The sequence below is a fragment of the Acinonyx jubatus genome, chromosome B1 (assembly GCF_027475565.1).
Source record: "Acinonyx jubatus isolate Ajub_Pintada_27869175 chromosome B1, VMU_Ajub_asm_v1.0, whole genome shotgun sequence".
In the NCBI taxonomy this organism is placed as follows: domain Eukaryota; kingdom Metazoa; phylum Chordata; class Mammalia; order Carnivora; family Felidae; genus Acinonyx; species Acinonyx jubatus.
In genome coordinates this window covers 103,480,182-103,506,757 of record NC_069382.1, presented here as the reverse complement: position 1 = coordinate 103,506,757, position 26,576 = coordinate 103,480,182, and the positions used below count along the sequence as shown (strand labels likewise).

At 34.1% G+C, this 26,576-nt stretch overlaps 1 long non-coding RNA gene across 1 annotated transcript in view; it reads right to left on the bottom strand.

Annotated features, from left to right (window-relative positions):
• Positions 1-26,576, bottom strand: part of LOC128314480 (uncharacterized) — a 34,002-nt gene that overhangs the window by 6,136 nt on the left and 1,290 nt on the right. The window contains exon 2 of the long non-coding RNA XR_008296181.1: positions 23,067-23,118. This is a non-coding gene — a long non-coding RNA (uncharacterized LOC128314480). The remainder of the gene's footprint in view (positions 1-23,066; positions 23,119-26,576) is intronic.

The window sequence follows — 26,576 nt, the reverse complement described above, 5'->3', positions numbered from 1 at the left end:
TCAACCTATTTGCCCTGCTTCCAGGTAGATTCGAATATAACTTTTTATTGACTTCTCATCATGGTGACTTTCTACTAACTTATCTTTTAATCATTTTTTCATTGAAAAATAAAATGAAATTAAAATCCCATAGTAAACATTACTTCCCATTTTGAGATTTATGTTTCAGATAACAAAATTTCTAATTTCCATCAAGAAAATGTTGGTTAAGTATACTTTCAGAAACTTATGGGCACTATCTTCCTATCTTTTCCTTTGTAAAAATAAACTCTACCATAATTTGAGTAAAAATCTGTATCAGTTTATTGCTTCAGAACTTATTCTATTTCTACTATCAAGATCAACTAGACCGACTTTGGACAATTGAGTTCAACATTCTCTGCTGAGCATAATTCAACTATGGATAAGGAGAATTCAACTATGGTCTTAGAAAAAAAAAATCCAAGTAAAGGATTTTGATTTCTTATGATAAAAATGTGCTTTTAAAAAAATGATGTTTTAGTTTCCTTCTTTTATAGTTAACCCAGGCTCTACTTAAATCTATTACAGTCCTCTGCCTGATCATTATACTAAGAATTTTTTCCCTTCAAATATTTCCTGCAAAGCTATTTCTGAATCCATTTCAACCACAGAGAAGGAATCACACTAAAGTTGCTGCTGAGTAAAAGAAAAGGGAAATGCAAGCATAGAGTAACCGCTTACTGAGCTTTTAATACGGGCCACTCAGCTGAGTGTTTCTTTGTAAACCACATAGAAAAACTCAATCTGTTTTAGAAAACGTGGAGGTAAATTACATGAAATTAGGAGATAAAATAATGGGAAATAATCAATTATTATTCTTTTTAAGTAAACAACAAAGAAAGCCATCAAGGTAACCTCTTTATTTAAGGTTATGTATTATCTATTATTGAATTTATTTGAACTCTTTTGATTATAAACTGATTTTGCTGTCAGAGATGCACAATCACTGGAGAAGATGTTCATCTCTGAAAACAAATAATAAAAAGATGGTAACACTGAAAATTGTCCTTCAGGATACTGTTACATCTCAGAAGGGCACAATCAAATTGCACTATTGGCTGCAGTCTCTGTCCATGTATACGTTGCTACTCTTCTTCCTGAGGGGGAAATATTTGTTAAATGCTACATCTGAATCAAAGAGATCTTTTTCAGACGGAAAGAATAACTTGGTATATTTGCATATATTCTTTGCAATATATTTGTTATTGATAATTAACAGCTCCTGATATCCTACTGGGACCTGACAGAACACTTAATCATGGGCAGCTCTAACGCAGCATATGAAGTGTGCAGTATGGGCTGGGATCTGACAGGCCCACCAACTCAGAAACTTGGGCATGTCCAGGAATAAGTCATTATAAATTGGAAATGGTATATCTGTTACTGAGCACAAGAAAGACAACAGAATAGAAATAGACTACATTGTTTCATGGTCCATTTATTCTATCACTGTTTTACCAGCACTGCTCCCTCAGGGCACATTTATAGCCTCACAAATTGTGGTTCTTTATGATCAGCTGACAAATGTAGAAAAATCTGAATTTGATTTGTGAATAAGTCAGCTTAGGATGTGTGTACATGAGTTCAAGCCTACCAATGTCCCAAAAAATATTAAGAGAAATCTTTTCAGTGTGCGCTGTATCTGCTCATCTACTTTGTGTGAAAAGGGAAGAATGCCAACGTTAGGATATATAAAGGCATATGGGTAATGGGAAATGGCTTGGCTGGTTGGACAAAGGCCTAGAAGCATTTGAAGAATGAGGTTAAGAAAGTCTGGGCAAAAGGCTTATGGATGAATATATGGGACTGGACATCAATGAGATCTTTGAATTACATGTTGACATCCTCCAGGAAAGTTTGCACCCAGAAAAGGCCTGATTCAACAATCAAGTAGAGAGAATAGCTTGCTAATTGACTTTAGTCAGCCACTACCATCAGACTTCAGAGTACTGGCAAATGGATACATCAAATGAGTAGACATAGGTCTGTCACTATGGTGTCTCATTCACCAAGGCTGATCTAGCTACTATTAACACCGAATGTTCAAGGTGCCAGCAAGAAATATTAAAGCTGAGCCTCCAGGGGTGCCAGGGTAGCTCAGTTGGTTAAGTGTTCCACTCTTAATTTTGGCTCAGGTCATGATCCCACAGTTCATGAGTCTAAGCCCTATGTCAAGCTCCACACTGATGGTGCAGAGTCTGCTTGGGATTCTTTCTCCTTCTCTCTCTGCCCCTCCTCTGCTCACTCTCTCATTCTCTCTCTCTCTCTCTTTCTCTCTCTCTCTCTCAAAATAAATAAATAAACTTAAAACAAAACAAAACAAAAAGCTCCAATATGACACACCAAACCTTGCAAATTCCTGAGAGGTGCTCTGTGGAAAATTGACTACATTGGACCCCTTCAAACTTGGAAGGAGCAACAATTCATATTCACTGGAATTGACATATATTTTTGCCTTTCTTATTCATAGCATCTCATCCAGCAGAGTTCGTGTTTGACCCAACACTATATCACTAATTGGTATAATGCAAGAGTCTGGGAACCAAGAGGAGACAGTAGGAGTGGTCTTATTTAATATCACTCTAAATTACCCATTTCTGTGAATTTGTACTTCCTCTGGTTGTGACTCTTGATTCTGAAGATTTAGAAGTCTTGGATCACAGAAAGGAGAGAATACTTCTACTAGATGATATGTTAATATATTATTCAATTTTATTTTTTTTCCAACGTTTATTTATTTTTGGGACAGAGAGAGACAGAGCATGAACGGGGGAGGGGCAGAGAGAGAGGGAGACACAGAATCGGAAGCAGGCTCCAGGCTCTGAGCTATCAGCCCAGAGCCTGACGCGGGGCTCGAACTCCCGGACCGCGAGATCGTGACCTGGCTGAAGTCAGACGCTTAACCGACTGTGCCACCCAGGCGCCCCTATTATTCAATTTTAAACTAGAACTGCCACCCGGTTGCCCATCATAAGAGGGGTAATTGATTCTTCACTCAAGTCTTTTTCTCAGAGTTTGCTTTGCTGGGAAACTGGCCTGCTACAATCCCCTTCTCAGTGAGGCTTTCCTGACTACTATATTTAAAGCTATACCTCCAATACTTTCCATTCCTCTCCTCTACTTGTTTTTGTCCTTAATACCATCTAACCAAGCTATTTATTATAGATAGGTGTTTTGTTTATTAAAACATGTGGGTAGAGTGTTACCCATTTTTCCATTCCTGTATCCCCAAATCTCTGATTCAGCTAACAGTTGCCACAAAAACTAACTCAAAACTCAATGATTTCAAATAATAATGTTATCCACTTGCAATTATGTAGTCAGTGCCATGAGTCTATTTCATACTACATGCCTGCATCCACTAGGGCAGTCATTAGATATGTCATCATTCAGTCTTTTGATTTGCTATTGTCTAGTAAAATTCTTTGGATCTATTTCATCTGTAATTTTTTTTATCTATTCTTTAATACATACTCTATAGAAAAAAATACTATGTTCATAATTCACTAAATTATGCCTCTAATTTTAACCTTTGACCAAAAATGTGCTACCTTTGATGATACCTAAAGCATAGAATATGAAATCTCATTTCCCAGAAGTTTCTTCTTTATCTACTAGTCACCAAATAAACTTCATGGACTTTGAAAAAGGATCACAAGACTTCACTGTCAACTATTTAATACCCATAGTCCCTATATTGTGATTTTAGGAAACTACTTCTGAAAGAAACTTTTAACAATGCTTTTTCATTTTATCTCAATGCACAAAGATTTTATTTATGAACATTTTCATATATTTATATACAAATAGTATTTCTTTGATGTTTCATTTTTGAAGGCAAAGAAGACATGTTTGCCTCAGGCATTTCATTCCCATTATGAGCTTTATGGAAACAGACACTCTATTGTAGTACTTTTAAAAAATTCTGGTAAAGAAGCACATGGTAAGCCTGCTCCTGCTTATAGAATTCTGATGTAGAAAAGCATTAGAAAATGCATTAGAAAATTAACATGAAAGATTTATGGACCAATAGATTTTTTAATGAGATACGTTACAATTTTGAGATATATTGATTATTAAACCAAGAATAATATGTGAAATATTTATAAAAGTAGTCTGCTAAAAAAAAGCTGATTTGACTCTTTAAGGGAATATAATTCAGGACAATTAAAACATTTATATCCACAAACATATGCCATACATGTATGTATCCACCTACATACATCAGTACACATATATGTACAAAGGCTATATGGGTTACACTTTTCAGATAAAAAATGTCTTGGTTTTCAAAGTTAATTTATTATCATCATGAACTTGATATTCATTATCCACAAGTTTGCATATAATAATGATGTGTCATTTTTTATTAAATAAACATTACTTACATTTTAATTAAATATAATATAACTTGCATATGTTGTTCCTTAATAAAATCTGTCACTTTTTCACTTTAATTGAAATTATATAACTATCCTTATTCAATCTATAGAAAGCTTAATATTATAGAAATATAAATATATAACAAACATAAGTTTTTCCAAAAGGTTAGAACACACACAGGAGAAAAATAGTAATAAACAATGGATATTAAAAAGATAGAAGCAGTAATGGAAATGAATGGAAAAATAAAATCTGTGGGATTAGAATTGAACATGTTATGCACACACACAAAATGTTTGATCCTATGATATCAAAGATATTTAGGGAAGTATCAACAAAGAAAATATATTCAAGAAGAATGAGAAGAAGAAAGGAAGGCAGTGAGGAAAACTACCCTGTGAAACGATAAGTTTTTGTTTTCATAAAGCATTTAGCATGGACACTGAAGCTGAGAAACAGGTATCTTAAAGGCATGTATATGATATGAGAGAGAGAGACAGACTGACAGAGAAAGAAAGAGGGAAACGCCCTCTAACTTCAGAAATTACTCTTAGCCTCACTAATGAATGACATGGGTGCCTCTCCATAGATATGCTAATAAAATCCCACACTAATTTTCTAGTGTGTAAAAGCAACTCATTGTCTAAAAAATCTTTGATATGGCAGAGCGACATCAGAATTGTTGTGATAAAAAAGAGAGACTTTCCCCCAAATCCAAGACTTTAACAGTCCTAAAGTCAATGCAAGTTAATATCTCAATAAAATCTGCTATCTATGTTATTATTTATAAAATACATACTTTGTATATACATACAAGCCAAAAACACAAATTTTCACTTACAGCAGTATACATTTTTCATAAGAGGATAGAGAAAACTCAAAGTCTCCTATGGTTATTAGCTTAAAATTTGTTTCAAAAAAATATTAAACTTCAACATTCTAACCTAGTTAAAATTTATTATGGTGTTAAAATGTTTCTATTTTGTAAATATCTACTTATTTGATTGCCTTAGATTTTAAAGCTACATGCATGTTCATAGCTATAATTTTTTGCCATAATACTAAAAACATTGTTATATGAAATTGATTTTTTTATTTTGCAAAGACATTGATGAAAAAATGAACATAACTCAAGCAAGTATCTTGGTATTTAGATATAATTCATTTTCCTGATTATTTGACTTTACATAAATACAAATATCAATATTTACATATACATATAAGTCTATAGTATGTTTTGTGTATTCATGTAAAGCATCATTAAAATAACAGATCTTTTTAAGTATGGTAAATAATGTCACAAAAGATGAGAATAAAATTTCATTATGTATGTCTTTAAAATCCCAAAGTATTTGAAAAAATATTATATTTTTAGCTAGTGATAGAAAAATTTCCAGATGGTAAAAATGTGAATGATAAAAATAGGCAAATTGAAATTAGAACTGTGATGGATTAATTTCCTTTTGGTTGTCCTTATGTTGTTTATATTCATGCCAAGTACATGAGCCAATAGTTTCAAACAACACAGTCAGTAAAGAAAAGGAAAGGAAAAATTTTTAAGTAGTTTTCAATAACATTTGCAATTTGAAAATCAAAATAACTATCCACACACACACAAAATCTTAGTTTCTTTACAATGCTTGGTTTCAAAATGTTTGCCTTCAACTTTAAAAGCCCTCCCACATACTTTTGGATGTAAGAGCATATTAGATGATTACTAGAAATACTGTGGCCAAAGGTAGAAATTTAGCGTGCCTGTGAAAACAAAACTTTCCTAAATTGTCATATGAACAAGACAATCAAAACATTCCCAATTGTAATAGGCTATTTTTTCTTGAAAATAAAAATGAATTGACCAAACACTCAGGAAACAAAGTAGGAAGGAATCAAGAAAAGCATAATTTGACCGAAGAAAGGTTAATTTTTCAATTGTCTCCTCTTTATATCTAACATTATTTATTATCAATAAATGATAAGATTTCACAATAGCCCAAGAACGGTACTAGCAATGTTCAGTAGCAATGTTTTTGGTTTGAAAAAACAACAGTGAAAGCTGATTTTTTTAATCCCCCCCAAACTCCCACAAGAAATGTCTTTCAGGCAGTTATTTAGCTAAAGGCCACCTGTGGAAAAGCGCTGGCATGTGCTGGATCCTTGTTCTCCTAAAGGAAAATAGCATGAAATATCACATTGACTATGCTTGCAGTAAAACATAGATTAATGGAAATGCTCTCAAATGGAATTTTGGAAGTCTTATGCAATCTGGCTGCAGAAAATCTCTTCCTGGTGTTCAATTTTTGTTATTGATAACCATTTTATTCTAATATTTACCAAATGTTTCAAAATGCCTACATATATACCAAGACTAAGGGTTCTGTGATTAAATACCTGTGACAAATGCTGAAATAAACACACTAAACCCATGTGTTTGGCATAGGGATCCTCAGACATACTAATATGCTAATGAGCAACACGGATCTCCAGGGGGACATTACTGCCTGTGGCTGTTCCAATATAGAAGCTAACTCATACATCTGCTAGAATCTTCTTGTCCTTCAATTCCTAGGTGACATTGCCATAAAATTTGAACTCTCATTCTTTGGATTTTGAAAGTATTTTGCCTACTACTGAATTTTTGCAAACTCCCTGAAGGATTTGAGACAGGTTGAAGAAAGGAAAAGTTTTAGTCCTGAAGTTTATTTAATTTTGTAAGCAATTTCTAAGAAAAAATAGTATAAAAGTACAAATACATAAGGCATAAAAATTAATATTAATATTCACTTGAGAGCAAAGAAGAAATCACAATCAACGGTGCATACTTTTAAAGCTGAAAAATTCCACAAACACCGCAATGTCCAGAAAAAATATTTTTATTAATTGAAACAATTTTATTATACTTTTATCATAATTTTAGCTATATAATTTTTTACTTTCTTTATGACAACAGTTGTGTAATAACTTTTCTGTAGGGAAAACAAATCCCTCTCCTATCACAAGGGATTAGAATTTGGTTTTTATTTTTGAAAATTTAGAAAAGTTACTTTCTTGCTTTTTTAAGTTTATTTACTTGAGAGAAAGAGAATGCCTGTGAAAACAGGCTGTCAGCACGGAGCCCTGCGCAGGCATCTGATACAGGGTTCGGTTAAATCATGACCCGAGCTAAAATCAAGAGTCAAAGGCTTAACCGACTGAGCCACCCAGGTGCCCCGAAAATTACTTTCAATTTAACAAATTGTTCTTGATGATGCCATGTAAGAATTTACTACAGTTGCCCAATTTGGGGAATTTTCTACCAAATTTCTTTTTCTTATTTAATATTTTTAATGTTTATTTATTTTTGAGACAGAGCATGAGCAGGGGAGGGGTGGAGAGAGAGGGAGACACAGAATCTGAAGCAGGCTCCAGGCTCTAGGCTGTTGCAAAGAGCCCACTGCAGGGCTCAAACTCACAAACCATGAGATCATAACCTGAGCCCAAGTCAGATGCTAAACCAACTGAGCCACCCAGATGCTCCCAAATTTCTTTTCTATATGGACTGTAATATTGTAGTATGTATTCAATTTGTCTTGTGTATTGACCAATATTAACTATTCTTTGAATTGATGGTGCTCATTCACCACTTTCTCTCCAATGTCTGTTGAAGTCGCATATTACAGTTATGGATATCATCATTAATGATCTCTATTTACTGTACTATATATTTTAGTATTTAGTTTTACTTAGGCTCTCAATTTTGCCATCTAGTATTTAACAAATGGATTGTTTTGTATTTGAATTTACAAATGCAAGTACCCTTTACTAACAACTTTTAGAAAAAGAACTTCAGATAATTCAGAAGGGAAAAAAATGCTTTCTTGCTGTTGCAGAAAGAATGCCAGTTGGGATTATAACATGAGACAAGAGAATCTGCATTGATAAGATACCAAATTAAGAATAGTGACAAGAGTATCAATGTATTCCTTTCTGATACTAAACATAGAATAAAAATGTTTACATTTTTAAACTTGAGCCATTCTTGTCTATTTTCTGTTATCATAACAAATGTATTTGTAATTTATTTGCAAAATAAATAAATTTTCCCATGACCCTGACATTTTAATGCTGATTGTTAGAGCTTATAGAACATAATCTTTAATATCAAATGGCCTTGTTGTCAACTGGTTATTTTGTGTAATAATATTCAAATTGGAATCTCTGGTTGATGAAGACATAAATATTGAGTGCTTTTTTTTCTCAGTGAATCTTAAAAATTTCATTTGCCTAGTTCCCTTTTGTGAATAAAGGGGAATATAAATGGCTCTGCTGGATTTCTCATATTAATGAAATGTATGTAAGAGTGTTTCCCATTCTCATTCATAGGTTTTAGTTTGTTATATCATCCTGTAATTTTTAGTTATTTTATTTAGAATGTTTTCATTGATACTTACTGACAACACAAATGAGACTGCCTGTATTTTTCTTTTTGATGTTTTAATTGTTAGGTTTGGTATCCGTGTATAAAATTTTCCATAAAAGTAACTTGCAAATTTTATTTTTGAAACATGATGAAAAGCTTAAATAGCATTGGAATTATCTACACATTATGGCATAAATAGAACTTGCAGCCTCACTCTTGCTTTTGCTTGGTTGGGAAGAGGAGGTGATGCTAAATCTTTAATGAGTCTGATTCTTCTAAATTGCTGTATTGAGTTCATCTCTCCTAAAATTAATTTGATTAAATTATATTTTCTTTGAAAATGATTTCTTTCACCCAGTTTTCAAGTTTCAATAGAGAGGAGTAAATTATTCATGGTAGTTCCTGGTCAGGAAAACAGAAGCCACTCTAGGTATTCAAATAGAGGACATTTAATGCAGGGAATTGGTTGTGTAAGTGATGGAAAAGCTGAATGGCTAAACAGAAAACAGTAAGGAACCCTAAAGGAAGCAATAGCAAGAAGGTGCTACCCTAGATGGACAGAGGAAACAGGTAATGTAACCACAGCTCAGAAACCAGGCTGTCAAGTGAGAACAAGAACCCAGCAGGAGAGGCCTGAGGGAAGCTGGGACCATGACAGGGAGGGACTGTCCAGTGAAAGCTAGAATCCCAGATAAAATGTGGATGGCTTCTAAGGCATTATCTAATGTGGGAGTCAAAAAATACCCTGGATTTTCCCTGGTGCTTTCCCTAACCTATTCGCAGAAGACAGAGAGCCAGGGAGGTGGGAAAATATAGTTCCCACTGATATGGAGCAGAACAAGGAAATCCAGGGAACGGATCTGAGAGTAATCATGACAGGAAGTTTTAATTTTCTTTGATATTTCTCCATAGTCTTTTCTTAATTTACATGTAAATATACATAGATTATATTTCATATAATTTTTAAGATAGGCTAACTGATGATCAATTTCATTACTTTTTTCAAAGATGCAGACATTGCCCCTTTCTAGCCGCAGGGTATACCAGATGCTGGAAAAGCTACTGTTTCAGAAATTTTGGATGCAACATGTGATCACATTACGTGCATAGCTGCCAGCACAGTCAGCCAGCACCACTCTCCAAATGCATTCAGTATTCGGTAACTATTGACCCTAGATGGAAAATTCTACATAATATTGCATGGGAACAAGGCACTCACTTTAGAGCAAAGGAGTCCTAACGGTGGGCACATTCCCATTAGACTCACTGCCCTTATCTCATGCTGCACCACTCAGAAACTGCCAGCCTGATAGAACAGTCAAAAGGCCTTTTGAAGGTACATCTGAGGCACCAGTTTGCAAACAATACCCTGAGAGGTTGGGGCCCATCCTCAATGATCCCTATATCACACTATATCAGCAACTTATATGTCGCTGTGTCCCCAGCAGGTATAATACATGAAACAGGGAACCATAGGATAGATATTGGCATTCCATTCTTACTATAAACTCGCATTATCTCTTTGGAAAATTTGTTCTTCTTGTCCCCTCAACTTTAGGACATACGTGGTATGTGCTATATAAGTATTCACTGTCATTTTTATGTTATGTTAATGGTAAATTATTATTTGATATTGTATGAAGACAAATTCAGAGGAATTGTCTTTCCTCATAGCCAAGAAGATACTCTTGAATAAAAGGTCCATATCAAAACCCCATCATATAATAAAATGTACCTATATAAAACATATATACTCACATATAATAATCAAAACATAATAATATATGAGTTATATTTTAGATTTACTGACCAACTTTTCACAATTGTCCATTTTTTACCCTCTGCATTGTTTTGACTGAGTGTTTGTGTCTTTATAATATGAATTTCTATCCCTAATCTCTTAAAAATCACCTGAAATTTTCTTTGACTATAATTATTTTGATTTTTCTTACAAATCCAGTTGACAGATTGATACTCTTACTATATAAAACACATTCTGCTTGTGAATTATAATTTATCACAAGATTAGTAATGACCATTTGACAAGCAATTGTTGTAATGAAGACACAAGTACTCTTAGTAGCCATAACAGTATCATCAGGAGTTAAGGACAATACACACATTGGAAGATATTTCATAGGTCAAATAGCTACTGTCGTCTGCTTTAACCTGGAAATAGGAGAAGCTCTAATATATAACCTGAATAAGAAGATGCATTTTCAAGAACATGACATGTTAAAAAATAGAATCTCAAAAACCCACCCAGAGTGGAAATGAACAAATAAATTGCCATGAGAATTATCTTTATCAATGCTTATTATTACAGTGAAGGCTTTGTTCAAAAATAGAAAGTATGTGGGAGGTTATAGAGGAAAATGTTTCACTAAATCTTAAGACTGTGTAAAGTTTATAAAAATTACAGCAATTGCCTAATATAAAGAAGGTGGAGGAGGAAGCGAGGAAGATGAAAAGAACAGGAAGAGGAAGAAAAGAAGCAGAAGAACGGCAGCATCAGCAGCAAGAGCAGCAACTTTGTCCTTCAAAGGACCATTGGAAAGTATCAATGCCAATTTAAAAATATTACCCATTGTTTACACCTTGACACAAGCCCTGACACACACCTTGACCCACTGTTTACACCTTGACATAAAACAGGCCCATATTTTATTTTATTTTTTAGATATATTCATTGTCAAGTTAGCTAACATACAGTGTATATAGTGTGCTCTTAGCTTCGGGAGTAGATTCCCATAATTCATCACTTACATACAACACCCAGTGCTCATCCCAACAAGTGCCCTCCTCAATGTCCATCACCTGTTTTCCCCTCTCCCCCCACCACCTCCACAACCCTCTCTTTGTTCTCTGTATTCAAGAGTCTCTAATGGGTTTGCCTCCCTCTCTCTTTGAAACTATTTTTCCCCTTCCTTTCCTCCATGGTCTTCTGTTAAGTTTCTCAAATTCAGATCCATATTTTAAATAAAAATATAATCCCAATTTTGGTGTGCCACTGATTGACATGAAAAGAGTCCATAGACTCTTAAGAAATGAAAATTTTTAAAAATGTAATTGGCCTTCTAGTAAGCTTATAATTATACTTGGACTTTTATCTAAATAACTTCTTTAACATGTTCTGTACCAAATATTTTACCTACCAGAAACTCATAACCCTAGCAGCATCTGGATAGCTCAGTCAGTTGAACGTATGACTCTAGATTTTAGGCTCAGGTCATGGTCTCTGGGTTGTGGGATCAAGCCCCGCATTGGGTTCCACACTGAGCATTGAGCCTGCTTGGGATTCCCTCTCTTCCTCTCTCTCTCTGTCCCTACCCCACTTATTCTCTCTCCCTTATCTCTAAAAAAAATCCATAACCCCAGATTAACCATGAGAAAATATCAAATACAAATTCTCAAAATATACCTGACCAGTACTCTTCAAAATTGTCAAGGTCATGAGAAACAAAAAGGCTGAGAAACTGTAAAGATTGGAAGAGATAAGGAGGAGACATTGTGATTAAATGCAATGTAATATCCTGGATTAGGTCTTGGAACAGAAAAATATCATAACTGAAAAAGCACAAATAAAGCCTATACTTTAATTAACAGCACTGTACCAATGTTAATTTTCTAGTTTTGACAAATGATTATATAAAATACTACCGTTCAGGAAAGCTAGGTGAAAGGTATATGAGAACACTCTACTCTCCTTGCAACTTTCTGTAGATCTGAAATTATTCCAAAATAAAAATTTGTTAAATACATATAACCCAATTACACATTAAGTGGCTACCTTTGTGACACATTTCTAAGTACCCTTTATCTTACACACATATCACATCTACTGGATAGTAAAAATAAATAACATTTGTGCACAGGAATAGTTTTGATTATCTAAAATCCATCTTAAATTTAACTGAAACTGGTATGCCCATGTTAATATTATAAACAAGATAAACATTTCTTGAGTTTATGAGATTTTTAAATTTTATAATAATAATAATTAACCAGTAACCCTACATATCTGGCATTATTCTAAGCGCTTTATCCACTGATGTATTTAACAAATATTTGACAAATTCCTACAATTTGCCTAAAATTGTTCTAAACAATACATACACTAATAAAGCAAAAGAAAAATGCCCTCTGTTACATAACTCACTAACAAGGGAGAGAAGCAGGAAATCAATTACACAACAAATATATAATATCATGCAATGGTAAATAGAATCAGGAAAAGTAAATTGGGGGAGGGGAGAATAGCTAGTTTAGACAAACAGCTGCTCAATGGAGGTGACACATGAAGAGATCTGAGTGAAGTGAAGTAAACACAGAATGTTTTAGAGAAAAATTCCAAGAGAAATGAACAAGTTAAAAAAAACAAGATAGGAGCATGCTGGAAAAAATCATAAAAACAACAATACCTGTAATAATCTATAGTTAAATAAACAAATCACTAATTAAACATAATAATTAGAGCTATAAAAGCACTAAAATAATTAATTATGGAAAATGCTTGCAGATACCTCCAGGGAGTCAGGTTTTTACTAAGGAATGGAGGGATGAGAGGTTTCTTGTTTCACAATAAGACTTCCCGAAATATTTGATGCTTTACCATGTGCGTATACTTTATTACTTTGCTAAAGGTTAAAATAATTATATCTAACTCTAAGACTTCAGTCAGTACTCCCATACCTCTGCATTATAATTATCAGGTTTATACCCAGTAGGGATAGGGCTATGCTTGTGTAAAATACGAAGTAAGAATTGAAAAGCCCTGCTATTAAATTTGCAAAGTTGGATATAAATGTTTTCCTTTCTGTTCTGTCTTCTCTACGAGCAACTTCTCAATCATGAATATGCTCAGCACCTACATCTGCTTTCTGTTCTTCAAATTCACTTAACCTCATTTTCTAAAATCTGAAATAATTTGTAAATTTCTGTCTAAAATTCTCAGTCCTCATCAGAACAAACACTTAAGGTAACTTCAATTCTCAAGCATACTGCCTGGTTAAGAGTTTAAGACAAGTTTCTGAACATATTGTGAATGTATCCAAGTGCATGTTTTCTTTCCTCTGTGTCAGCATTTTACAGAGGTCTCTTAAAGAGTTCTAGGGGATATCAGTTTGTAATCACCCATGGAAAATAAGAATAGGAAATACAATAATAAGTTCCAAAAGCATTTAGCATGATAAGTTCCTTTGTATTATTTCCTATATAATACATGAGTTGCACATGTATTATTTCCTATGCAAATCTTTTGCAAATAGTACTTTGGAGAAATTTGTCATAGGAATTGAAGATACTGGGTGAGGTTGACATAAATACTAAAATCTATAGAGCATGTGTTTATTGTTTTTGTTCTCTGTCAAGGGATGGCATCATCAAACTGTAGCATAATGTTTAAATACTACCTTTCTTAGTAAGTGAGAACACATCTTTCTCAGATACTCTCAGATATTAATAGTAATATACTTAAATATTTGATTTTTTTCAATAGTATATACGAATAAGTTGAACTATTTAAGTAAGCACAAGAGTAAATTAAGTAAGATAACTTTATATTAAATCAAGGACCAAAGGATTGAAGACAGCTTCTGTTTTTCTAAATATTCCTTTACCCTTTAAAATATTTTTTTCATAATCACTCCCTTTTTTCTCTTTCCTAAAGCACATAACAAAAATTGTATATTATGCTTCCAGATGTTCATGATCAAACTGAATGTCTTCAATTTAGAAATCCACATTAGCTTCTGTTAATTGTTAAAGTAAAACAATCAAATAGCTGAGGAAGAAATTGATAATAACTGGCAAATCTTAGCAAATCTAGTGTTTTCATTCAGTCATACCAAAAATAAAACTTCATTCACAACCATTTGGTACATAATAAAGGATTGTATTTCTTTTGTTTTAACACTGGTATTTGTAAAAGTATGTTCACCTAATGTAAAAATTACTGAAATTTAGTATTTATACTACATATTATTCTTTAACAAGGTGAAACTTAAATATAAATGGATATAGCACATAACTGGCGATGAAGCAATGTCACTTCTAGGAAATTCACAAAGTAATGTGAAATTATTTAAAGAATTGCCTAAAATATGCAAATGTTATTTAATGAAGATATTCATTTATTCATGAAGGATATACTACATATGTCAACTATGTGCCCAAGCACTATATGATGCACCGGTGAGTCAAAGTTAATGGAGCAAACCTCAGTGCTCACAATCTATAGCTGGAAATAATAAGAATGCCTTCCCAGAGGAGAGATGGTCTAAAGTGAGCTTTTGAGAAGTAAGTGCTTCAAGGCAAAGGATGCACCAAAACATGACTCCCGAGGCAAAATCTCACAGCTGTTTCAGAGATGTCATGAAGAAGGACTTGGGTGAGCTTTAGAAGAGAACTCTGGAAACCATGGATGGAAAACTGACCAAGAGCCTTACATGCTCTGCAAAATTGCTAGAACATTATAGAAAGAAACTGGAATTGCGTTGAATATTTTTAGAAAGAATTTTATATTCTGGAGATTTCTAGGCTTGAGGAAACTCTTACCTATGTACACAAGTAAGTTATCAATTTAAGGTATTTCTTTTTATAAGCGAATCAATTATTCCTCTTTAAAAAAAACTGCTAATTCTGCCTCTTCCTGTGTTTCTCAATTATTACATCTGCAATGTAAACTGACATGTAAATGTATGCACTTATCTTTAAAATTAGAATAGTTAGCACTCCCAAAGTCATTCCCACTTCACCTGCCCCTTCCTAAACATGATGACCAGAAATCTAAATTGCATCAAAGGAAAATAGAGGGGGTGCCTGGGTGACTCAGTCAGTTGAGCATCCAACTTCTGTTCAGGTCATGATCTCGCAGTTCATGAGTTTAAGCCCCATGTGGGGCTCTGTGCTGACAGCTCAGAACCTGGAGCCTGCTTGGGATTCATTCTCTCTCTCTCTCTCTCTCTCTCTCTCTCTCTCTCTCTCAAAAATAAATAAACATTAAAAAAAGGAAAATACAGAACTTTGTAATTTTCTAGCTACCTTCCCTTTCTTTAAAGATCTGGTGGGATGCCTGGGTGGCTCAGTTGGTTAGGAATCCAGCTCTTGATCTCATGGTAATGATCTCATGGTCCTTGAGATTGAGCCTCGCCTCAGGCTCTGTGCTGACCACTTGCTTGGGATTCCTCCCTCTCTCTCCTTCTCTTCTCTCTGCCCCTCCCCTGCCCTGGCATGCTCACTCACTCTCTCCCTCTCTTTCAAAATAAATAAATAAACTTAAAAAAAAAATAAAGATCCGGAAACTGAGACCAAAAGAAGACAACTTCCCCAAGTCTTATAGCTTTGCCCTAGAATGCAAGCCTTCTTAAAAAGGCAGAATTTTACGGTGTGCAAATTATTCCTCAATAAACTTGACTTCCAAAAAAAATAAGCACTGTGTTATGGGCAATCATACAACTGGGGGGAAATATTACAGAAAAAAATGTGCACAGAAATGATGAGTAGACTAAGTACTTTAATTTGTGTAACATTCTGACATTACCTTTTGTTATTTCTTTTTTTTTTTTTTACTATGTGTAGTTCTTACAGAAACCCATGCAAGTAGGAAGAGAATATTATCTCATATTTACATGTAGTGATAACTGAACTCAGAAGAATTAAAAATCTCGCCTTATGTAACATAGCCAGGAGCAGAACATGATCTAAACCCTGGTCTTTTAAATCTAGTTCACAGCATTTTCAAACATATCTTCTGTCCTCTACCCCACTCACCATCTTTCCCATACAAACTGACAAAATATAGTAAAAAGTTCCCTTTCTAAAACTTCACAAACCACACAAACTCAGTGAAATAGACCAGATACATCCTACATATCCTCTACTTCTTTTTTTTTAATTTATACAAATAAGGATAACAATATCCCCCTCATGAGGATTTGTATGATGAGGGATAATGAGATTATTATGCACATGCTAGTCCCAGACAATGACTGTCATATAATAGACACTCAATAGACATTAGGTCCATTCTGCCCTTGTTATAGCCTAGTATTAGTCTACTTCTCAAACTGGGTTATCTCTACGGGTAGGAAGTGGTACACTAGATGATGTAGAGTTGACAGTGATGCTCTGGGTGCTTCAATTTTACTCACAATTTAGGTGGATATTACATAATTTAAGTGATCAATAACTGTACCTTGGTTAAACTCAGACAAGAGAGAAAATAAAAAATAAAGCTGACGTAAATTTTCAGGATTTCAAAGGAATTCTATTCTTCTGGATTACTTTGGGCAATGCCTATATTTGTTCTACCATGCCATGACTGGCATTTTACTGGAAAGGTATGAGAAGCAAGCAAGAGAAAATTTTAAGACAAACTATATATACCCACTTTCAAAACTCTTTAGCAGGATTTTATAAATCTAAGCATATGCCTATCCTCAACCCAGCTATTCCACTCTTGGGTATATGCCTAGCAGAAATATATATATATATATATATATATATATATATATATATGAAACTACACAATCAAATGTTTATAGCAATACTCTTTGCTAGATCTCTAAACTTGAAACTACTTAAAATGCCTGTAAGAGTAGAACTGATAAATTATGGTTATTCACAGCAATACACAACAGTGAGAATCAATGATCCAAAATCATATGCAGCACAGAATGAATTTCACAGACATAACATTAAATGACAGTGACTAGAAATGAGAGTACACACAGTATAACTCAACTTCCATAAAGATCAAAAACAAGCAAAACTATGTCAACAGATTTCAGGAGAACAGTTACTGTTGGGGAGATGAAGTAATCAAAAATGGATCAAGGGGTTATTGGATATTTATAATATTCTATTTCTTATTCTGTTGCTAGTGACACAGGTTATTCAGTTTGAGAACATTCCTTGGACAGCACCCTTACAATAAATGCTCTTTCCAATGTGCATATTATAGTTAAATAAAAGTTTTTTTTAATTACAGAGATATAAAAAGGATCTATCAAAATTTCACAGATTATCTTTCCTTATGTTTAGAGATGGTGACTGAAGATAGTCCTATTTTTCATAGAAATGGATAAACAACTTTATTGTATTGGGAATTTCCAATACTAAAAACATGGATTTTTTTTAATGTTTATTTATTTTTGAGAGAGAGAGAGAGTGCACAGCTGGGAAGGGGCAGAGAAAGAGGGGAGACACAGAATTCAAAGCAGACTCAAGGCTCTGAGCTGTCAGCAAAGAGCTCGATGCAGGGCTCGAACTCACAAACTGTGAGACCATGACCTGGGCTGAAGTCAAATGTTTAACCAACTGAGCCACCCAGGAGCCCCAAAACATGGATCTTTATTCCATATTGGATTCTAAAGTTTTACTCTAAAAATGTAAATGTACTTGAAATGAGTTTGAAATATCTATAGAAAAACTAAAACTTTTTATGGTATTTTAATGATATTTTTATGTATATTTTTAAGAAAAGAACTACATTATATGCTTATTTCAGTGAAAAATAATTTTACAGAAACAGACATATTTAATAATTTACAAAGCTATATTTCAAGAACTCTACTTTTGTCCATTTGTATGAACACACTAGAAAGTGCTTAAAGGCAGGAGCTTTGCCTCACTTATTTTGCCCTTTCTACTACCTAGTGCAGATTGTGATACATGGTAGGTGCCAGATGCATGTTTCTAAATCAAAGATTAACATGGTAATAGAGGAGTTAAGATGCAGGGAAGATAGTTTCTCTCTCTCTCTCTCTTTTTTTTTCTTCTAATCACACTGTAGTCCATCTTCCCCAGGTGACACACCATGAGGATGTTCAAGTAGCCCTCTAAAGAATGTCTCATGGTGAGTGTTATGCTAAGTGAAATAAGCCATACAGAGAAAGACAGATACCATATGGTTTCACTCTTATGTGGATCCTGAGAAACTTAACAGAAACCCATGGGGGACGGGAAGGAAAAAAAAAAAAAGAGGTTAGAGTGGAAGAGAGCCAAAGCATAAGAGACTCCTAAAAACTGAGAACAAACTGAGAGTTGATGGGGGGTGGGAGGGAGGAGGGGGTGGGAGGGAGGAGAGGGTGGGTGATGGGTATTGAGGAAGGCACCTTTTGGAATGAGCACTGGGTGTTGTATGGAAACCAAATTGACAATAAACTTCATATATTAAAAAAAAAAAAAAGAATGTCTCATGGTAAACGACTGAGGCCTTTTGCCAACAGTCAATATCAGTGAAACAGTTATGTGAGAAAACCACAGTGGAGGTATGCCCACCCTCCTCAAATAAGTGACTACATCCTGACTAATATCCTAGTTGAAACCACACTTAAGATCCTAAACTAGAATGGCTTGGGCAAGCTACTCCTGAATTCCTGATCAACAAAAAAGTGAGATGGTTAACATTTTTTGTTCTAAATCAGATGTTTAAGGTAATTCATAATAGATAATTCACTAAATTTTGCTGATTATGAATAATGCTGTAATTCACTAGACAATTAACTAAATTTTGTAGATTATGAATAACACTATAAAACATAGTCTTTGTGTGGACATTTTATTCATTTCTCTAGTCTAGGAGTGAGATCTTTGGATTGTATGGTTTATATATATGGTTGTATAATGCTGCATTTTCACAGGCAGCATGAAAGATCCAATGGTCCTGTGACTTTTCAGCAATTGGTATTCTCAGTTGTTGTTGTTTGGGTTTTCTGTTATTGCTCGCTTGTTTTAGCTATTCTAATGGGTAGGGAGCAGTATCTTATTGGAGTTTAATGTGTACTTCCTTACTGAGCATCTTTTCCCGTGCTTATTTGCCAGTCATTTTTCTTCTATGGGTTTAATGTCTGTACAAGTCCTTTAGCACTCTGTAATGGATTGCTTTCTAATTTTTGAATTTGGGGAGTTCTTGTTATATACCAAAGTAAAATCCTTAACAGGAATATGTTTACAATTATTTTATTCCAGCCTCTAGGTAGTCGTTTCATTTGTTAAATGTCTTTTGAAGAGAGCTTTTTAATCCTGATGCAGCAAAATTCATTGTTTTATGATTCATTCTTTTTGTGTCCTAAGATAACTTTGTCTAACTCAAGGAATTCCTTCTGTTTTCTTCTGGAAATTTAGAGTTCTACATTTTAGTTTTAGGTCTATGATCATTTCCATACCTATGGCCCAGAGATCATCTTCTGCTGAAGTTGAAGAACATCACTCTGACATCTCACATTAGAAGTGCTACTCATCAAGCCAGATGACAGATGACAGAAAATTTGTTTGAAAGCATCCTGGATTCTCTCAGTGTCCTTCCCTTTCCTAAAGAAGTGCACCTAAATGATGTTATATGGGCTGAGAATCTGGTGGCATGAAACACAGCAGGTTAAAAGGGGGGGGGGAGTCTTCTAAGTAAATAATAAAATGAAATAAAAGATAAAATCAGACGATCATTCCCAACAAAAAGTCTGCTGGGATTTTGACTAGGGTTGCTGTAATTCTACAGATAAATTTGCAAAAACAAATTAATGTTATTGTTTCTTCTGGTCCATAAACATGGTATATTTCTTCCTTTATTTAGCTCTTAAGTTTATCTTCCTTATTTAGTTTATCTTCCTTATTTAGCTCTTAAGTTTATCTTTTTACAGTTTTAGATATCTAAGACCGGCATATCTGTTGCCAAACTATTTCACACTTCTGATGCTATTGTAAGTTTTTTTCTTTCAATTTCCACTTACTCTAGAATTTAGAATTAGATTGTTTTATATATTGATGCTAGCACTGAGATGAGCTAAACAATGTCATCATTTCAACTAGGTTTTTTTTCTTGCCTTATTATAATGCCTAGCTACACTAGTGCAATCAAAATCATGAGGGTAGTTATTGCTTAGCTACCAAAGTTAGGAAACTATTAAATATAATGCTTCCTGGTTTTCAAAAATGGTTGAAGAAGTTCTACACACATAAATTTGACAACTTAAATGTATTGAAGAAATTCCTTGAAAATCATCATCTGTCCAGTCTCAGCAAGATGAAATACATAACCTGAACAGCACTAAAACTAGTAAGGAATCATTAAAAACCTCCCCCCCCCCCCGACCGACCTTGGCAAAAAGATACCTTCAGGCTATGATACTTCAATGGAAAATTTCACCAAACATGAAAGAGGAGCTATGACCAACTCTAAACTATCTCTTCCTAAAAAGAAAAGACAGAGGAACACTTTCCAATTTATTTTATGAGAGGAATATTTCCCTGGTACCCAAATAGACAAAAGACAGTACATAAAGAAGAAAAAAAGCAAAGCAAAAAAAAGAAAAAAAACACTACACAACAATATTCCTCATGAACGTAGACATTAATTCAAAAATATAAAACCAGGTAAAAATCTACCAATAAAGTGGGTTTTCTCCTGGGAAGTCAAGACTGATGATATACTAAAAAATCAACTCATATAGTCTACTATATTCTCAACATAAATAAGATCAATCCCATGATCATATTAAATGATGAAAAACATTATATAAAATTCACACCCATTTCATGATAACTCTCAGCAAACTAAAAATACAAGGGAAATTTCTCAATCTGATAAAAGGCATCAGCAAAACCTATATGTCACATTTGTTTAAAAAATGGACTTATAACTCATATTGTGACCAAAATAAATTCCAAATGAATCAGAGATGAGATGAAAAAGAAATATCTATACAAACATTAACAACAAAGCATAGATAAATAATTTGTGGTGTCAAATCCAAAAGCGATAAGAAACAAGATAAATGTGATGATATTTTTAAAAGTTACAGCAAGAAACATCAGAAGTAAAGTCAAAATACAAATGACAAACTAGAAGACAATATTTGTAATTTATATCTAAGACAAATTGTTCTTAAAATTCAGATAAAAATAGCAAAAACACATGAGTAGCCAACCCTCAGGGGAAAAAATATGTACAAAATCCTTAAACATATGAAATACACAATGCTTCACTCATAACAAGAGAAATGTGAATGAAAATCGCTGGCAGCGTCATTGATTGCCTATCAGAATGGCAACTCATGTTGGCAAGGCAGTCTTCTCAAACACTCAGAGGAATTTGACAATACTCAATAAATGACATTTGCATTTGAACCACATATCCAAATTCCACAATCCTTCTAGGAACTTTCTAGGAACCTAAAAATTCCCCTAAAGTGTGTATGTGTCTTCTAAAATACAATACTTCAAGTGTATAAATTTAATTACTGATAGCAAAATTTATAAACAAGCAAACTGCCCAACCACAGAAGATGAATAAATTATAGTATATCTATATGAAAGAGTACTCTGCAGCAGAAAAAGGATGAAAAATATTTCTATAAACTGATATGTATTTGTCACCTAGATAGTTTAATTGAACAAAATCAATGACCTTTAAAATACCTTAACAGGGGTGCCTGGGTGGCTCAGTTGGTTAAGCATCTGACTTCCAGCTCAGGTTGTGATTTCATGGTTTGTGAGTTCGATCCCCACACTGTTAGTGCAGAGCCTGCTTGGGATTCTCTCTTTCCCCCTCTCTTTCTGCCCCTCCCCTGCTCATGCTCTCCCTCTCTCTCTCTCAAAATAAATAAATAAACTTTACTTTAAAAAATTAATGAATCAGATAAAATACCTTAAAAAAATAAGGAAACAATAGCAACTAGATAAAGCAAGAGTGGCAAAATCTGGATTATTTTAAAATCTCTATGTCCATACTATTCTTGTTTCATTAAATATTTTTAACATTAGTCATGCCAAAATTTTTAAAAATGTGGAAGTTAAAAAAATCATATACAACAGTTTTGTTCACTCTGGAATTTTCCTTGAATTTATGTAAGATCAGATCTGCAGTTTCAAGCAGAAGAATCATGATGGGTTATCCATTGTTTCTTCCTTAACATTTCAACTGGAAAAGAAAGTACTGGAAGATGCATACTTTGATACCTAACCAGATTTTAACTGTTTTCATTGTAGGGTGACAGAGAATCACTCAACTGGAAAGCAGGTTTTACCATTTTTTCACTCAGGAGAATCTCTAGAGACCACCAGGTATTACTCCCTCAAGAACATGAGACTGAGCATTTCCACCCTTAAGAATGACAGCATTTGCTGACCCTGAGAATGTGCTTTCTATTAGCCTGCTATTGCCCAAGCATTAAAAACATTGTCGTGCAGTTCCCTTTTTAAAAAATTCACTAACCTTACTTCTTTGTAAAAGGCATCTGATTTTAAAAGCACGGGTAGATGGACTTACTGAGTTTTATTCTCTTGATGGAAACTCAACACCAAACATTGGGCAAAGTCATCTGTCAAAAAGGAAAAAAAAATAGACCTTCACCCCCAATTTAAGCAAAACCTGTAGCTTTGGTTTAATTTTGTAAATATAAAGACTTTAAACACTGAGAAAATGGAAACATATCTTGAAATTTACTATCTGAAAGAGAAAATCCTCTAAAATTTTCAGAATTGGAGTTTATTTTCCTTTCAGTTCCATGACCCAAGAAAGGGATGTTCAAATGTTTTGTCTGTACTGACATCATGCTATATGAATACCCTCAGATTTCCTTCATTTTCTCTCAATCCTTAAATATGTTCTTCAATATTTAAGCTTTCACCTGTCTTGCTTCATCTGACACAAATTGTGATTCTACTGGATTGAAGAGAAAATTCCTTTGTAGCTTACACCATCATATATTTTATGACTTTGCATGCATTTCTCAAGTGGAAAGTGTCAGTAACTTAAGTCCTTCCAGCATAAGTCTATCTTCCCCACCCTGTCTCCATCATGGCCTCACATGATTTCATCACTCTCTGGCCTTCTTTTAGTTGGCTGTCTGTAGTGTTAGATTGTGAATTGCATGAAGACAAGTAATCTCTTTTTTTTTTTTCATTATCTACACCATCCACAAGGTATTTAATATTTTAAATACATAAGTAAATGAATGGCTGAAGTAGATACCTTAATTAAATGACTCATAGAAACATCTACAGGGTGAGGGTTTGCTACGGCCCTTGGATAGCTACAGAACACAGCATGCCTGGGACCCATCCTTGACCCCTGTTCCTCTCTTATTTTGCCATTCAGGGCAGGTCTGTGTCAGCAGGACTCATATAAAAAAGGTGGAAACAGAAAGGGGGGCACATTTGCTTCTGAAATCTCCCTTTTAGTCTATGCTGGGTGCGGCTGGTCTTCTGTCATTGTCAGTTTCCTTTCATGACATTCCTTACCTCCTACTCTTTTTCCACCTAACTTGAAAAGGAAGGTTGTTTACTTTGAAATGAAGTTGAATACTACTGCCTATCAATAAAACTGTTTGTGAAGCAAACAGAACTTGAGGCATCATTCAAAAGGTAATAAACATCCTGAAGTGCTATAAACTCCATGAGAGAGCAATTTGAGAGCTAGCCATAATAGTAATAATTAACATTTATTGAGCACTTAATATGTGCCAGATATTTTGCTAGGCAGTTTACACTTAACCCACTAGCAGTTTTTTGAGATAAGCATTATTACCTTTTACAGATGAGGAAGCAGTCACATAGCATTCAAAATAGGTCTATCTGACATCAAAATACATTCACTTAAACATGCAGCTGGAGGCACAAAAAGTAATCACGGAAAAGAGGCACTGCTTTGACCAAATAACATAGCACTGTGGCATCCTTTTGATCCTAAGACATTCAAACTGATGGAGGGACATGGATTTATAGTTAAATATTTCTACACCACTGGAGTTGTTCTAAAGTTGGGGCTGGGTGGCGCTATAGGCCTTGGAACCCAGCACTGTGATTATGTCCCTTAAAAGAAAAAAAAAAATCCATGCAAACAACTGAAGGAAGTCCAATGCTGTTCTCTACAATATTCAGTTACCTCTCAGATTTATTGCCAATAATACCATCCATTTATTTTTTTTTAATTTTTTTTAATGTTTATTTGTTTTTGAGACAGAGAGAGACAGAGCATGAATGGGGGAGGGGCAGAGAGAGAGGGAGACACAGAATCGGAAGCAGGCTCCAGGCTCCGAGCCATCAGCCCAGAGCCTGACGCGGGGCTCGAACTCACGAACCGTGAGATCGTGACCTGACTGAAGTCGGACGCTCAACCGACTAAGCCACCCAGGTGCCCCAACCATCCATTTATTAATTAATACCTTTTGTGTTATCAGTTATAATTATTTATTGATCATTAAGGTTAGCACTAAGTTCAAAAATTCTTTCACTTAACACACTTGAACAACTAAAATACCTAACTAGAAATATCTGGTATCTTCCAGTAGTTTATTAGTCCTGGTACCATATGATTATAATCTTAACATGGAGTAGTCTGTTCTTTAAAGCAAATCTTAAATCCTAAAAAAGAAACAAAACAACAAAAGCCAAAAGAACTATATCATCTGTCTTTTCATATTTTTAGCTGATTTAAATTAATATGGCTATCACGCTTATTGACGTCTATAATGCTTTTCTTCTAAGATTCTCTAAAATGTTCTGAATCAATTTTAAAAACGCTAAGCCTGTCATCCTCCACCTAAGCTCTTCATTACTTTTCAAGTCAATATCTTCTCTTTAAATTCCTTTTGCCTCTCCTCTCCTTCGGCATCTTTTCTGACCATTCTCTAAGCTCTTTTAAAACCTCCTTTATACCAGCATAGCAAGTCACATTCCCCCTCCCTCATCTTCCACTGTGTTGTCTTAGAGTGATAAAAGAGAATGAAAAACAAAGGCTTTCTTAACATTGTTATGATTTACGTTTCTTAATTAAGTGATATATCCCAGTGGCAGTGAGAACAGGGTATTTGGAGAGGGCAGGGAGACACATTTGGATCTGAAAGTACCAAGCTGAAATAAACATAATGATGGCAATTAAACTACAGTGCTGACTTGGGAGGGATTACAAGAGTTGAAACGTTCACAGAATAGAGTCTGGCACATAGTGCCATTAAAAAGTATTTCACACTCATCATACACATAGCAATGACAAAGCATTCAGTGGAGTTACTACAAATATTCAACAAGAGATATTTGTCTTCATTCCTCACTAATAATTATCAAAATATATTCTTAGGGGCCCAACTGATCCAACAGAAACACAAATATGTATTCATTCATTTTGCAATTGGATAAAGGAACTAAAGGACGTTAGATTAAGGTAAGCACGCAACCTACCCACATACATCCTAACTATGGATGTAGAAATTAATTCTATTGATCACTAAGTTTATCTGAGTATATAAAAGTAAAACAAAATGAGAGTTAAGTAAATTATAATTAATGAATATATAAAGAGGTATTAAGTTAATTTATCATTTTATTCACATGATACACCGGGTGACATATCGAGCGCATTTCCAGAACTTATATGTATTTCTGATATTAGGTTCACTTAAAGGCAGAACATTCACTACTAGGTGAATAGACCTTTAATGTATATGGAAGTGAAACTTCAAATTTCTTTAGCTATATAAGTTGTAGAACTGAAATGCACCAACTTCTTTAAAACAAAGAACTCTGTCATAAAATATTAGTGACAAAAATGTAATTTAAAAAACCAAATACAATCAGGAAACATGTGCTTATGGGCAATGCATAATCTTAAAAAGAATTTAAAATAACTCTAAAGTTATTGATTTTGTCCCTTCATTTCATAAATCTACAAATTCAATTTCATGATATACAAAAGAAAAATGTTTCAAAATAGTACAACCTAAAGGAGTTTTTGTGTTTGTGGATTTCAATAATAGAATAAATCTCTCTTTTTAAGATG